The sequence below is a fragment of the Gavialis gangeticus genome, unplaced genomic scaffold, assembly GCF_001723915.1.
Source record: "Gavialis gangeticus isolate Ggan-Ray unplaced genomic scaffold, GavGan_comp1, whole genome shotgun sequence".
Classification (NCBI taxonomy): Eukaryota; Metazoa; Chordata; order Crocodylia; family Gavialidae; genus Gavialis; species Gavialis gangeticus.
The window spans coordinates 67,564,811-67,580,810 of NW_017728994.1; the positions used below are offsets into that span (position 1 = coordinate 67,564,811).

The window sequence follows — 16,000 nt, forward strand, 5'->3', positions numbered from 1 at the left end:
TTTCCCCCGCACACCCCCATGCCCCATGTCCTTGTCCATGATTGCGCTCCTGGCTTGGCCCACACTCAGCTTGGTGCTGCCTTGGAGGTGGCGGCTCTGCCGTGCAGGGACGTGGCCCGTGGGGAGAGGGAGCCTCCCTCCAGGACTCACCTCTGCAGGGTTCTTCTGTCCCCGCTCTGTCTTCACGGGGCAGGAGGCACGTGAAGGGTTTGCCGGTTCCGTCCGGGCCTGCCCATGTCCTTCGACCCGCACGGCTACAACCAAAAGCCCCGTTCCACCCTACATTTTGGGAACGAGTGTTGACCTCGTTGCATGTTCGTATCCTTGGGCCTGCAAGTAGGATGCCTGCCAAAGGATTTAGGAACATCTGAAGCCCCAGGGGGGGTGGAGGATGTTTGCCGGTAGTAGGGCCACTTACGGTGCTGGACTCCTGGATTTGGAATTCGTTTTGGCTAATTTGGCCTCATGCAAATTTATTGAGGAAAAAATAGTGTGTGTGTGATATACCATACTTCTCAGCCTTTCAGCTCAGATAAAGCATAGTCTATGCTTACGTAAGGGAAATACCGTGATCACCACAGTGGCTTCCTAGTCACACCCTGGGAAGACTGCTCTGCTGGCATGGGATAGTACCCGTGTAGGGTAACACATAGTTAACCTTGGCTTTATGCCCACTTCGAGACTCCTCCCCAGCTTGCTCCTGGAGCCTTATGACTAAGGGCAAGCGAAACTCAGGGGCATCCGAACCCCAAGCCTCCAGGCTTGGGCCTGCAGGTAGGATGCCCACCAAAAGATTTGGGATTTTCTGAAGCCCCAGGTAGGCGTGGAGGATTTTTGCCAGTAGTAGGGCCACTTATGGTTCTGGACTGACTCACGGATTTGGAATTGATTTGGCCTGGAATACAGCCATGTGGCTTGGAATACAGTCATATGACATCATTTAGGCCTGGTCTAAATAGAACCACATACAGAAAGGTTCAATCCAACCGGCAAATGTTTGAGAACATTACAAGAACATGGAAAAGGCGCTTTACAATTGAAATCTTCATGCCTGCTTTGCTTTTACCTTGACAGCGTGGTAATTCCCTGTTGCTGCTCCCAGCTGTCTTCTACACGTGCAGTGAACTTTTCTCTCACTTATTGTCCTGTTCCTTTACTAAGCATAGAAGTTATATTTATAGGGAGATAATTGCCAGGATCCTCCTTCTTTCTATTTTTTGGGACAAATTATTCATAGATTCATAGATTGTAAGGGCTGGAAGGGACCTTGCAAGATCATCAGGTCCAGCCCCACTGCACCAGGCAGGAAAGACAACTAAATTTGTATTTAAATCTTTTGCTCCTTAATGTTTTCTGGAGGGGCTTCTTGGGGGCGGGCTTGGCTTTTCAGAAATAGTTATTGGTGGTTTACTTTGTTTGCTAGTAAATTCCCCTTCTAGTATATTTACGTGGAAAATGGATTCGCTGCAAACCTACCCCGTAATGACTGAAAACTTGTTCTTCCTATTACAATAAGCACTTGTAGTGTCAAACAAGTGTACGAGCAACAGTTGCTTACCATCAACATTCCCTCTGGGAATATTGTCCCTATCATGTATTATCCACCCAGTAACAGTAACATAGGTGCTGCTTAAGACCAACATTTGTGAAGGGCAGGGATAATCCGATGTAATTCATGGACTTGTCCTTCTGTTTCCTTGCATCAGGTTATTCAGTAGATGGTCTTGTGTCCAAACAGACAAAATGCCAAAAATCCTCTCACTTAAACAAAAAGATGGGATTATCGGAGCTGTCAGACACCTGGTGTTAGTCAAAACCAAGTAACAGGCAGTTGCATGAAATGCTTGTATGCAGAGTCTAGAAGCAGAGAGAAACATTTGACTGACTAGGGGACAATGGACTGGTCAAGACCACACATGAGCAGTCTGAATACCCCACACAAGCCTGCAGACCTTGATGTCAATGAGGATCTTTTTTCATGGTTCAAGGAGTTGATGGCACAGGGAGCAGCACTTTCAGGAGCCTCAGTCGAGGAAAAGGCTCTTCACTCTTCAGCTTGCCACTTCAGTTGGATTGCATGATTTTAAGGCCAGTATGACTGATTTACAGAATGAAAGAAACAATACAATGTCACTTACAAAAAGAAGCATGGAGAGAAACAGTTGACAAATAAACCACCAGCTGAAAAATGGCAGAGCCAAAGGCCACCTTGGAGACTGCTAGGCTCTATGCCCTATTCCAGCCATCTCAAAGCCTTCACTGTCAGTATATGCAAAAAGAAGGAACCAGGTGGCCAACACACCCCCATCTTCTAGTCATTCTTGCCTGCTATAGTATTGCTCACTGATCATGGGCAACCAAGTAAAAGATAGATTAGCCCTCAGGCAGCCCTATCTTATGCCCAGGGTTCAGATAGGCTCCTGAACACCCTCAAAATATAAAGGGACACCAAGTTTGTGAAAGGCCAATTTTGTAATCACAGTCACCACCTTCCCTAAGTTCCTGTGTCAGTGAACCAGAATAAAAGATGCATCTCCTGGAGCAGAGGACTATTCTTTTACAGTTTTAATAAAGAGTCTTGATCAGTGGTCATGCTTTTATTTTTAATTATGAAAAAGTTGTGGGCTATCATACCGTTAAGAAGAGGCTCTCTCAAAAATTATACATCAGCTGAGTTGTCAGATGTGGAATAGCTCCTTTTTGTTTCTTGACAAACAAACCACCCCAGGCTCTTCTACCATGACATATATAGGGAAGCAGGCCTCCTACGGTTGTTGCAGAGGGTCAAAAAAAGAACTAGGTGCTAGGGTCACACCCAGTACCAGTTGTCTTACCTTTCCACCTGCCTAGGCTCAAATGTGAGACACAATGTGCATGTGTATACTGCCACCGTGGCAGGCCTAGGAACACCACTGAGAAGCACATCCTGCCCACTTGCTTCCACTCAATGCATGCCAAAGCCCAGAAATTAGATCATATGCCCAATCTAGTGCAATTCCAAAATTGTCAAGAAGTGCACCCAAAACAGAGTCTGAGAGCTCTCTGGGCATGTGCTAAGCACCACACTGACCTGCCTTATTTTTGCACTTTGGCACATGCTGAGGGAGCAAGTGAACAAGCTCTTTTTCTTGGCAGTGCTTCCAGGCTCACCACAGAAGCAGAATAGTAGACATACTCAACAGGTTGATGTATGGTTGACCCAAAATGGTTGATACATAATTATTCAGACTGGAAACTTAACATACTGAGAGATCCATGCCTTAAGTATAAATAACTTTATATTAACCTCAGCTCCATGATTTCTGATGTAAATAATTGGAACGCTAAAAGGAAGAGATATGATTCGAGAAACCAGTTAAAATGAACGATGCCCTAAAAACAAGTAGAAAATAAGAGAGATGCTCTCCCACAAAACTCCCAGGTACTAGTGGAAAGAGAAGCATAAGCAAGCACTGCCCTTCCACATCACTGGCTTTTCACAGAATAACCAGAAAAAATTGAGAGTTAAAAGAAAATATGTGAGGTAAGTTTGATAAATATGCTGTCCTTATTCTGCACAGAAGTGCAGGCTGAGACAACTGATGAGAATATTTTACTTTTATCTTCTTGTTATCATAAAAACAAAGTCTAAACAATGACCTCTTATGAGGGCCTCTCTTTTGTTCATAAATTGTCCTTGACAAGCCTATCAACACTGGAGAGCAGAACATTCTTTCCTCAGGGAAAATAGGTTATACTAACTGACAGTACAGATAATTAGCATAATATCCTCAAAAACCCTAAGCCTGTTTTTGAAAACATTTCTGAATCTTATCATATCCTCTAGGTTGTTCAAACTTTGCATGTCAGAGAGCAGTCGTGGTTATATAGTTACAGAACAAAATACTCAAGAGAAAAACTTTCCTATACCCATACCCACTCATCATGCCTGGGGAAGGGTTAGGAGATGGTTTGGGACATAACAAGAGATTATGTTTTAATACATTTATATACATTTGGTTTTAGCTTTGCTAGTATTTCTTTGCTCTTCATAGCTAGATTGTGCATAGCGAAGAATGCCTTCAACTCCTGCTGAAGTTAATAAAAGTTGAGTTGTACCAAACCCTATAAAACTGAGCCTATAGCAATAAACTGCAAAATGTATTCCACAATATATGTGCTGGAGAAATAGATACTTACGTAATGGGTGCAGCTACACGGGACACATTAATGTGCATTAGCCTAATTTAATGCACATTATGGGTGCACATCTACACCTTAATGCACATTAAATATGGCAAAATTAGACTAATTGCACCTAAAATTGTTACCTGCAAATGTCTGCAAATACAGGTATCAAATTTAGATGTAACTTGTTAAAGCACATTAACGCACTAAGTTTAGTGCCGGGTCTGCCCAGCCACTAAGGGCACATGGCAGGGCTGCATGGACTTGGCATGCAGCCTAACTTTAGTGCCAAGTATACTAAGTTTTGCGCCAAGTGCACTAACTTTACTGCCAAGTGCCTGCACATGTAAATCACTTAACATGCATTAGCTTAATACGCATTAAATTTAGTTGTACTTAAATGCATATGTAGACACACCCAGCACTAAGTGAAGTTAGTGCGTGTTTCTAGAATCATTAATGTTTCAGGGAGCAATGAGCCCATATAAGATACAGTAGAACTTCAAAATAACCCTGCCCACACCTATCAACCATGTGTCCAGTTAAGGGCATGCTGCCCCCATATTGTCTCTGCAACTAAGTTTCTTTTCTTCCTCTTAAATGTCTATAAAATATTTTTGCTCTTTTTTTGATCAGGAAATTTCTTGCCATTTGCTACGGCTTGAAAAAATGCCCTTCCTGCATTTCTAAATGTTAACAAAGTACATTAAAAGCATTTTTTTATTTTACTGCATTTTCAGTATTTTGATTTTAATTCAGGGCATGAGCAAAAAACTTTAAGTTTTTGTTCATCTGTGAGACATTTGTGCATTTGAAAAAAACTAGTAATCCTGGGACCAGTTCTTGCCTTCCAGTTCAGCCAGAGAAAGGCTTCCCCTGAAGCAGATGTTTGTCAATGTTAGTCCTGAAAAATTGGACCTGATGGTTAGACCTTTGGCATTTTATTAGCACATTAGATATGCTATCTTATCAGCTTTTTAAAGCACTGATGATGTGTTTAACCTTACTAAGACTTCTTCTAATGCACGCACATAAGATACTGGGAATTAGTCTGTGAAATCTTGGTAGACTGGGACTCTTATTTAACTTAAGCAACATGAATCTTTCACCAATCTTTAAAAGCTATGTTTTTCAAGGACATTTGTAATTGTTTTAGGTCAACCATGCATGCAGTTTTCAAAGGAAGTGAAAAAATATGAAAAGGATGGTACTGGTGCAAAAGAACATCTGCATATATTCTGTTTTATGAGGGAAATATAAATTTGAAAAATAAAGATATGCAAACTAAAGCCAACCACAGGAAACTTTATATGTTGAATCATTGACCTAAGAACTATAGCCATGACATTTGGGGTGTGTCTATAGCAAAATTTATATTCAAAAAATAAAGAATAAGGATATAAAAAATGGTTTAGTTATCTATTCAAATACAAAGGTAATACAGATTGTATAGAGGTGACATAGTAATTGTATTTTGAACGCTGCTGTTTTTTTCAGCTCTATAGCCAAGGGACTATAAGCAGGAAATCAAATTTAAATTCAAAAAACATAAAATGTGTAGGACATGAGACTTTCATATTTTACAATAATTGTCCCTGTGGAAAGAAAGAGAAACCTGACCTACTTCGAAAGAAGGTTATTATATGCATTTTGCTTATCCAAGGAACATAATTTGACAGATAAGTAGACTATAAAGTTATACAGGGGAACAAGATAGTCATGCCAGCTATTAGGCCAAATATTGCATTCTTCTGTAGGAATAACGCTCATCAAAAGCATTGGGGGTTAGACATGTGGAAAGAGTATAGGATTAAGCTCCACTAGTAGTAGTTACTTAACTCCCTAAAGCTAAAACCAACACAAAGGGATTTCAGTCGTGGACTTTGGCACTGTCTGTGGAAGCTTTAAGAGTCCACTAACTCAGTCTGCCTTGGAAGGTTATTGTCCCAAGAAAAAGAACCCACCAGAAGTTGTCATACATTTTCTTACCGAACATGTTTAAATGTAAATTATTTTCAGCCAGATGGTGTTGCCTTCATTCACACATGCTAGCACCTTAGGAATGATCCAGTAGAGGAATCCAGAACCCTGTGTTATGTGCCCAGGCTTCCTGTATAGTCCCTGGGGAGATCTGGGAACCTCAGCATAAGACTGCAAGCAGCAGCACATTGAGCAGGGACCTGCCTTAAGTCAACATCCTCAAAATGTAAGTGCCTAGAGCTGGCATGTAGGAAACTTAGGAGAGGAGTATGTCTTATGTCCTTTGTCCAAATGTCTCATCACTGCAATCCAGCACCACTCAAGATCTGCAGTCCAGAACCCTCTCGCGAAGATAGGCTCCTGCACCCTTGATTTCAAATAACTGTGCAGGTCCGACATTTCTTCTAAGACACAACTGGATGGGATGTCACTGCTATTAGAGCACTCACCTAGGTCTTCTGTCTGACCCAAAGATTCATGAATTCCTGGCAGACCTGTGGCACAGCTTCAGCGGTTACTCAGCCTAGCTAGTCTGATGCTTAAGGCACTCTCCAGGGAAATGAGAGATGGGGATTTGAATTCCTTCAGGGACAGAATGGAATTAAACCAAGGCTTCCCACTTCCCTTCTAATAACAAGGTTATTATATAAAAGGGTTAGGGGGTTTGCAGTGTCATCACTAGTGGCCCTTTTCTAAAAGAAAGCAGCAGCAGTCACTGTGTTTTATATCAAGGCAGATCTTCCAGGTATGCATTAGGATTGTTCTGAGAAAGCCCTCTGAATTAAATCCCTTAAGGGATGTGGGCAAAATACGACCTAGTTTCTGATTCCTAATTAGTTTTCAAAGTGAGTTAGGTGCTGAGCTTCTCAGCACTGTCAAAACTGAAGCACGTCTGTTCACATGTAGAAGTAGCAGTTGCAGGTGCCTGGGGAATGTTAAAATCATAAATTCAGGAGCCTTGGGGCATCTTCAGGATTAGGTGGGTGTTGAAGAGTGTTTTAGGAACTCCGCTAATAGGTCTATTGACTTTGTTTGATTTTGCACGGGGTAAGGTACTATCCAGTGATTCTCCTTGATTTCACTGAGCCAAAATTGAACCCTGTGTGAGTAAAGGTATGACAAGCTCTTAATTCCAAATAAACGTAATGCTATTTAAATGTTTAAAGTTCCTGAGGAATTAGGTAATCTTATATGCTTTGATATTACAATACAGTATCAGTAGGTGATTGAATGAAGAATTAGACAGGTGCCAAACAAAATCTATTTAATTGATAAGTCCCATAAATTAAGGGGTCAATCTTATATTTCTTGTGCATTCCAAGCTCCATTTATTTGGTAATAGGAAATTCAGGTGCATAAGGATTGTTGCTTCTGCTGCTGCCCCCAGGCCCCACATGAACTGCAACAGGCCCCAGCTTGGCAGAGGATGATAACTTTCTGGGAGGGGGAACCTGGAGCAGAGAAAGGGCTGGGCCACTGGGCAGACACACAACAGGGCCAAACAAGCTGGAAAGGAAAGGCCTTACCCAGCCTGTGGGCTTTCAAAGGGACTGAAAAGCACCACTGAAGTGTCCCCTTTGGCATTGCCCTTTGGTGGGGACAGAGATGAGTGAAAGAGATGTTTTGATTGAACACATATATTACTTTGTAGGAAAGGGGATAGTGAGTGAGTTTTGGGGACAGCCACAACCCTCCCTGGCAGGGTATGGCTATGGAGGGACAGGAAAGAATGGGAGACTCCCCTGCATGTAAGAGTGGGTGGGAATATTAGATATAGTTTCATACTTTCATAGTGCCTCGGGTCGGAAGGGACCTAAACAGATCATCAGGTCCGACCCCCTGCCCCAGGCAGGAATGGGTGCCGTGGTCATATCACCCCAGCCAAATATCTGTCCGGCCTCCTCTTGAAGACCCTCAAGGTAGGAGGGAGTACCACCTCACTTGAGAGCCCATTCCAGAGCCTGGCAACCCTAACTGTAAAGTAATACCTCCAGAAATATGGGGCTTGTTTCCTTATACAAAGATATTAAATGTGGGTTGGGAAGCAAAGTTAAATTTGGGAGGTGCTCCCCTTGGGCAAGGGAGTAAGAAAGGGTTCAAAGGGTGGGGTGGATTGCTTCTGAATTTGGGGGCTGCACATAATGCAGTAGCAACAAGCCACAGGTCATGCAGGTAGTTTATCCTGCTCAAAATCAGAGAGAGATTTTTTTTACATCTTCCGGGTTTGATTTGTAAAACTTAATAGAGATCTCTCCAAATCTGTGCTGTCTTTAGAATAGATGATATGTTAGCAGGTCCAGCAGAATGACTGACCCTTGGAGTAGATATCTCTTAGCACAAATGGCATTATAAGATAAACCTTGAGCTTTAGTTAATTTTTAACCCCCAATTAGTTTGTTTGCTTGTTTTACAAAGATTTTTGGTGATATTGTATCAATACTTCACTCTAGTATCATTAGCAGACAGTATAGTGAATATCTGAACTCTGAGAATCAAATTAAATGAAATTACTGTCTTCTCCTCTTCTAAACTTTCTGGACTTGTATGTTTTCCATTCCATCTTATCGATGCCTAATTCTGTAAATATACCATAAAAGGCTGTAAAAAAGAAAAATAGAAATGTCATTCCTAGTCCTTATTGTTTTATTCTCTGAGATGTGTATAATTCTCCTTTATGTGGAACCTGGAATAAGAAGCATTTTACACTGAGCTCTTTTATTTCTGTTATTTGTAGATAGCTATAGGTTATGTGGCAAAAAGGTAAAAGATACCTGTGTGGTCATGCCAGAGACTCTATAAGTCTCTGGCATGACCACACAGTGTTACATTCCCTTCTGGGCACCACGTTACCAGAAGGATATTGGCAAATTGGAGGGAGTTCAGGGAAAAGCAACAAAATGCTCAGATTTACAATGAAAGATTAAGAGAGCCGAGTATGTATAGTTTGGCTCAGTTACAAGTAAATGGGGACATAAATTCACAAATGTCTGAAAGGTGTTAACACTAGTAATGGAGAGGAATTATTTAGGATGTTATATTGAGTTATAATTAAAAGTAATGAGAGGAAATTAAGTAAAGAAACATTTTGGCTGAATATTTGTTAACCTTTCTGATAGTGAGACTCATTAGACAGTTGAATAGACTCTTAATGGAAGTGGCAGAAGTCTTATTCATTAGAACTTTTAAAACTAGACAGCATAAAACACAAGAAAATGTACTGAAGGGAATAGTTCTGCGCTGGAAAGGAGACAGTCTGAATGATCTATTTGATTTTGTCTACCTATAAATTCTGTGGTTCTAAAAGTAGATAGCTTCGTGGCAGCTGTGAATTTTAGAGATGCTATGTACGAGCAAAAACAAGCTCTGAAGTTCTTGAGGATTCTAAGAACCCTGATAAATAGCATATGCTGAAAACCAGAAATAATAAGAAAAAAGAACAACGGTAAAAAAGGACAGAAAATCCAAGACGCAGTCTCCTGCCTGTGAATTTCTCCTCCTCTCCTACACAACCATTCAGAGCCTGATCCTGCATTCTGTATGCGCTCCAAATTCCCACTGACTTCCCTGATTAAATCCGATCTTAATAGTCACTGACCAGACAAGGTGGCCACTTTTCTTGTTCTCCAGCTCTTTAAATCTGACCCAGAGATCCTCTGTTGCTGCCCTTAGACCACAAAATGAAAATAGATTTATGTAACCCAGTCATGAGAATAAATTGCTTCACAATTTGGTAAGTTTCAAGACTGAATACTTGGCATATGGATACATTTTCATTTCCAGAGCTGAGAAACTGATAGTCCTGACAAATATTCCTGAACAACTCTTAATCATGACCAGGACTGGATTAACCCTTTAGTGGGCCCTAAACAAACAGTCATGGGCCCCTGCTTAATACTGTATATTTATATTACTTTCTTGACTCAATAATTATAATATGTAAAATAAGCACAGCTGGGCCCCTTCTTCACTTAGGGCCCTAGGCATGTGCCTAGTTTGCCTATGCGTTAATCCAGCCCTGAGCATGATCTGTCTCTGCTGACCTTCAACAGCTTCCTGTTCTAGGCCTTGGCATCTCTGCATCACAATCTTGCGAAATTGTTTCAGAAGTGAATAATCTCTTAGTTGGAGCTACTGTAGCTTAAAAAACTTACATAACTCCTCACCCAAGTCAAGCATTAATTCAGCTCCCCTCGGTTAACCCACTATGTCACCTGGTTCCTTATCTTCTGATAAAAAGCAAATAGCTCCTGGCCTGTTCCAGTCATGGCAGAAAATTTAAAGCTTGAGTTTTCTGCAGCCTCAGAGGAATACCAGAAAACAGCCAAAGAATTGCTCTAGAATTAGCTTGCAGTGTTTTATGTGCAAGGCCATAGGTTTTTCTGTACATATTTCCATAAAAATTCAATGTTAAAAAATATCAAACAAATGGAGATTTCAGTAAGGCAGGAGGGGCACTGTAAAAGAAGGCATGATTTTAAGAAAATAAGGAGAACTTGCTGAGAAACTGTCAATGGCAATGACCTATCACATGACAGAGCTATATTATGAGCAAAACGACCTCGTAAGTAAATGATGCCAAATGAGAACAAATTGTAAAATCAACCTTGGGTTTCAAACATGCCTTTTAATTTTGTAGGTAGTCAAAGACAAGCTCTTGTTCTCTTCTGAAACCTCAACAGCTTTTTAAAATGTTTATATTATGTTTTCTCTTCTTTGCCGTATTGTTTTGTGTTTTCAAACTGATATCCTTCACTATAATTAATTCAAAAGGATTAAATGACAGGAAAATGCCATCAGTCCAGTACCTTTCCACAAACACCAAATTCCCTATAGATAAAAAATATGTTTAAAAGTGGTTGGCACAAATATTGGTAACTAGACACTAGGGTGTGATCATAAAAATGATCTATTTACACAAGTATGGAGTCTGGATTGATAATTGACTGATATTCATTCAGATGTTTAAACATTGGCAGGCTCAAAATATAGCCTATCCTTTTATTTCTTTCCTCATTGCAAATTCTTATATATATTTATGTTTCTTTAAATAAATGCTCTAAAGCTTCTTTTTCTAAACTCCTGCTCTAGTAACATTCATAACCAAACCTGGAATAGCAAATCCATAGGTATAGATGGAATAAAATCTTTGTACTATATTCAGTATATACATAGATCTGTCATCTTTTGAAAGTTTTGGTGTTTGTCAAATGCAGATCACTGAACACATATAAATCTTAAATACTACTGCAATTAGTCTGTAATGATGCAGCATGTTTAAGCTGTGTGCTGTAGCTTTAATCATGTTTGTCATGTGGTATAATACAGTGTGGATGATTTTGGACTATCAGCTTGATGGGATATTTTATTGTGCTTCAGGGACAAAAATATAGAAAACATGACTTAAAAATGTCAAAACATTAACAAATACAGGGAGGACTATGCATATCATGACTGCTACAATGAGTAACATATCAATAAAGCACGCTGAAGGGCACAGGATCATGCCTAAAGGGCTAAACCATGCCAGAAACATATAGTTTGTAAATTAGTTGTGTATTCATTAATAACTTCACAGCAAACCTTGACAATTCCCTACCCAAAATAGTGGCATTGACCACATCAGCAAAGAGTCATGGGCTAGGGAGAGGCATTACACATAAACTGGTTTAAGTGATCAGAAACTTGTTTAACCTGTAACAGAACAGATGTTCAGTGCACATAAACCAGTTTGAAAATGGCTGAAACGGGTTTGAGATAAACCTGGTTGAATGTAGTATCAGACTTAACTGATTTGGGTCAAACGGGTTTCTACAATGTCTGTCCCAGACCCCTTCCTGGTTTAAGTTAAACCAGACTCCCCCAGCATCCTGGCATGCTCTCTGGGCTGGGCTCCCTGCCCCACAGGAGAGCTGGCCCATTCCTTCTGCTCCCTGGCTGGAGCTCCCACAGAGACTGCAGGCATCTGTCTAACTTCCCCCTGCTCCCCCCACCTTACCTTACCACTCCCTCCCCTCTGCTTTACACAGACACCTCTCAGCATTAGCTAGCAGACCACATGCTGGCTACAGTTTGTGCCATGGGAGACTGGAGAAAGGCAGACAGGACTGTGTCTGATTAGGGCTTTTTGGAGCTAATCAACAGGTAGCTGGTAATGTCCCTCCATTCCTTCCTTGGAAAAAGTGGAAAAGCTTGAACTAATGGAGAGAAGCTTTTGTTTTCTTTGTTTTCTTAATGGGCTGAAAAAAACTTAATTAGGGGTGATAAACACTGGGTTATCAACTGCCTGCTGGGCTGCTCAGAAGGTGGGGGGAACCCCTCCCTAATCAGAGCTTCCTGCCAGGGCCTGGCTACATCCCCTCAGCTCAGCATTCTGGAAGGAAGGGAGGGCTGCTCTAGCGCCCCCTGGATTTTAGTCTGAGCCCCTGCAGGCATGTGCCTGCATTTCTGGGATGTCTGTTTGGTTACAAACTGGTTTAGCTTAGCCAGGTTAAACTAACCTGCAAAGATTGAATCAATTCAGGCTCAGGCTTTTTGAATGTCTGTCCCTAGGCGATTTAAGGTGACTAGAGCTGATGCAATGTCTTATGGGAAAACAAAGGATTTGCCCAGCTTCTGAAGATGCTAAAGCTCTCCTATTGGCTTCTCTTCAGGAATATATAACTCACCAAATATTTTACCAGATGTCTGGTCTGTCTGCTACTTGTAAAGCTGCTGAAAACCAGACTTTCATCTTGCTTATGATGAGTATATGGACCCAACACAATACTGCTCAATCAGTCCTGGGCCACGTGACAACTTAGCGGACTGATGAGGCATTTAATAGATCAGCTGTTATGTACTGTGTGGCTTCTGATGATAAACAACCAGGTATCCATATTTCCATTGCTTGAATATGCCATAAAATTGGCAAACTGACAAAGATCACATCCATGTAACGTTATGAAATAATGGAGTAAACATTAGAAGAGCTTTTATGATCATAAAGTATATACTGTGATCTGTTTTGCATACACCTTGTTGCTGTAATGTGTGTACAAATGTCCATGAACAAACTGGCCATTATGACCTGGAAAACAAATGCAGTTTTAAAGATTCTGCATCTTATAGAAGGAAATTGGCCTTCTCCAAAACTATTTCAAACAAAATGTGGTTGGGAAATAGAATCTGTCCTTTGGCACTGCTTCCTGAACCATCATTAGCAGACTCTGGAAGTATTTCACTCTAAAGAGCTGTTTCACTTGGACTGTTTTAACTCTGAGGGGTCACTTCCTAGCTGACTCCTTCAGTGAAATCTCTTAAGCAGATCAGCAGAAGTGGAGCTACTCAAGGATTAAATATGACCCATGATAGCTATCCACGAGTAGATCAGGCAGGGAAGGAGAATAAACAGCAGCACTTCACATTGATAATTTTGTGTGCATCAACTACTTTGTGAGGCATATTCCCCTTTGGTGTGAGCAAACTGCCAAGTGGAAACCTGCACAGAAGGTAGTGATGGATAGCTCCCTATCTACTCACATCTTGCCCCACCATTCAGAGGGGATTTGGTACAGCCACCTTCGGCAACGATGAAGCTTCTGAGGAAGCTGCTCTTGCGAGAGAGAGGGGGGGAATCCAAGGAATAATTCAGAGGTGCTGGAAGTCTGTGTTGTTTCTGCTCCTTGATATTGTCTGAGCTCTTGGACTATCTATGAGAGCTTCTCCTGTTCCACATGGGAGCATTGAGAGAAAAACACCACAAGAGGAAACTCAGAGGGCTCTTATACACATACAGAGAGAATGCTCTGACGCACTGTAATTATAGCATGTCGGACCAGGCTCAATTAATTGAGTCTGCTGGAGCGTGGTAATTACTGCACTCCAAAAGGCACCAGCATCACGTGTATCAGCATCCCCCTGCTGAAAAATGGCAGCTTGATCAATAAGTTTTAGTTCAATGTGCCCCACTGCTATTTTTCAGGGATGCTGATAGATGTGATGCTCTGGGGACTTTTAATTAGTGTAGCTTCAGAGCTGAGCTAATCAAAGCGCCCCTGCCTCCCAGAGCACGTCTACAAATGCCCAGAGTTTCTCATTCTCTGCACAGGCAACATATGTCTTATTAAAATTCATCCCTGTGCTAGTAAGGAAATAGATTTGGATTTCCTGTTTACAGGAACTTTTTTACCCATTATGAAAATGTCCTTTTAATTAATATAAACCATTTACAGTTCTTAAAAACATTGGGTCTCTGCTTTTACTTTCGATCAGCATACTCTTTTCTACATTTAGGAAACTTTTTCCAAAATAAAAATTTAAAACTCAAGATAATTTCTAACCCACATCCTTAACTGTGCTGTCAGGACTATTTCCAGCATAATTCTTTAAATCATCATAAAGTAGTATTTCAGAAAACATTGTTGATTCTTTGATCAGTAATGGTTTTACCTGCATGTATAAAGGAAAGTGTAAATCAAATGTTTCTGTTTGTAGTGGATACTGAATGCTGTATAGTTAAAGAGGCAGACAAGGTTCTTTGGGTAGATGTGATATCTTTTATTAGACCAACTAAATGGTTGGAAAAAATGTTCTTTGCAAGCTTTTGGGCACAAACACTCTTCTTCAGGCATTGAGAAAGTCTGCTAGTGAATTGTGTGCTCTCCTGGGTAGAACAAAAGCCAATATGCAAAATTCAGGTCTGTGAAAATGCACATTATAAAAATTGGATGCAATTGTGAAAAACTGGATTTATGACACGTTATAACTGGCCTGCCATCTGATAAACCCAGGTAACCTGTCTGCATTTTACCAGCTACATTCTTCTATCACCAGTTCAACTTCTCCCTTCCCCCTCACTTGCCTCATACCTATTGTCTCCTATCCTTCTGATCCTCACTGCCACACATTTGCATTTTCACAGACCTGCATTTTTAGTTGGTCTAGTAAAAGATAAGGTTCTTTGGGTAGCTGTGTTGTCTACCTATGTCCTTGTACCTACACAACTACAACCAACAACCCTAAAGTGTTGTTCAAAAAGGATTTTTTTCCCAGCTGGAGAAGTTAAATTAGGAGTAGGTTTTTTCCCTTTTTTTTAATGAAGCATCAGGTGTTAGCCATAGACAGGATACCTTATTAGATACCCCATAGGATATCTGCTATATCCTATGCTACTATTCTAGATATTAAATTAATGCAAACCAGAGTGTGTATGTTTGCAAGACCCACTATGAATCTACCATTTGTTCAGTCACCCTGAATGCTCAGTTGCTCCTGTCTGCATATTGTAGACATTGTTATTACAGAAAGTCAGGCAAGGACTGACATGATGGGAATGAGAGAGGCTACTAATTCTTTATGCTCATTAAAATTATTTTAATTTAATATAGATTATTTTCTTTGTATTTTACATATAGGACAAAGTCATAATTCACTTTTATCATTTATGTTCAGCTCTAGGTAAAATCAATTTTTGTCTGTGCCTGAAAATATTGTCAAACTCCATATTCAGAATGGTCATGCCTTGCCCTAGAGATAATGGTGACTCAGTAGGATATTTCCACAAGTGTTATAAAGATCTATATTGAGAATAACATAATCTGGACAATATAATGATTTGAGGATAGAACAATTGCTAGCAATTTAGTTCCCTGCCCTGGGTTTGGAATCACAGATTTAGTAAGTGGCAAGTTTCTGTATCCAAGCTGACTGATAAAGAGGTCATCCTCAGGAACAGATGATCCCCTGGACAAAAGAGAAAATAAAAGAGTATGTTTGAACTGCTAGGTATCATTTTAGCCAGAATATCCCTTGATGGGTTGTTACCAGTGCTTGCATAATCTTCAGTAATTTTGCTTTTCATTGCTACTTATTCTTT

General features: G+C 40.6%; 1 long non-coding RNA gene across 1 annotated transcript; it reads right to left on the reverse strand.

The window, feature by feature from the left end:
- Positions 1-347: 347 nt before the first annotated feature.
- On the reverse strand, positions 348-11,691 carry LOC109287274. Its single transcript, XR_002094807.1, has 5 exons — positions 11,679-11,691; positions 3,597-3,602; positions 3,062-3,065; positions 2,209-2,216; positions 348-462 (listed from the first exon to the last, which is right to left on the reverse strand). It is a non-coding gene; the product is annotated as an uncharacterized LOC109287274 (long non-coding RNA).
- Positions 11,692-16,000: the final 4,309 nt, after the last annotated feature.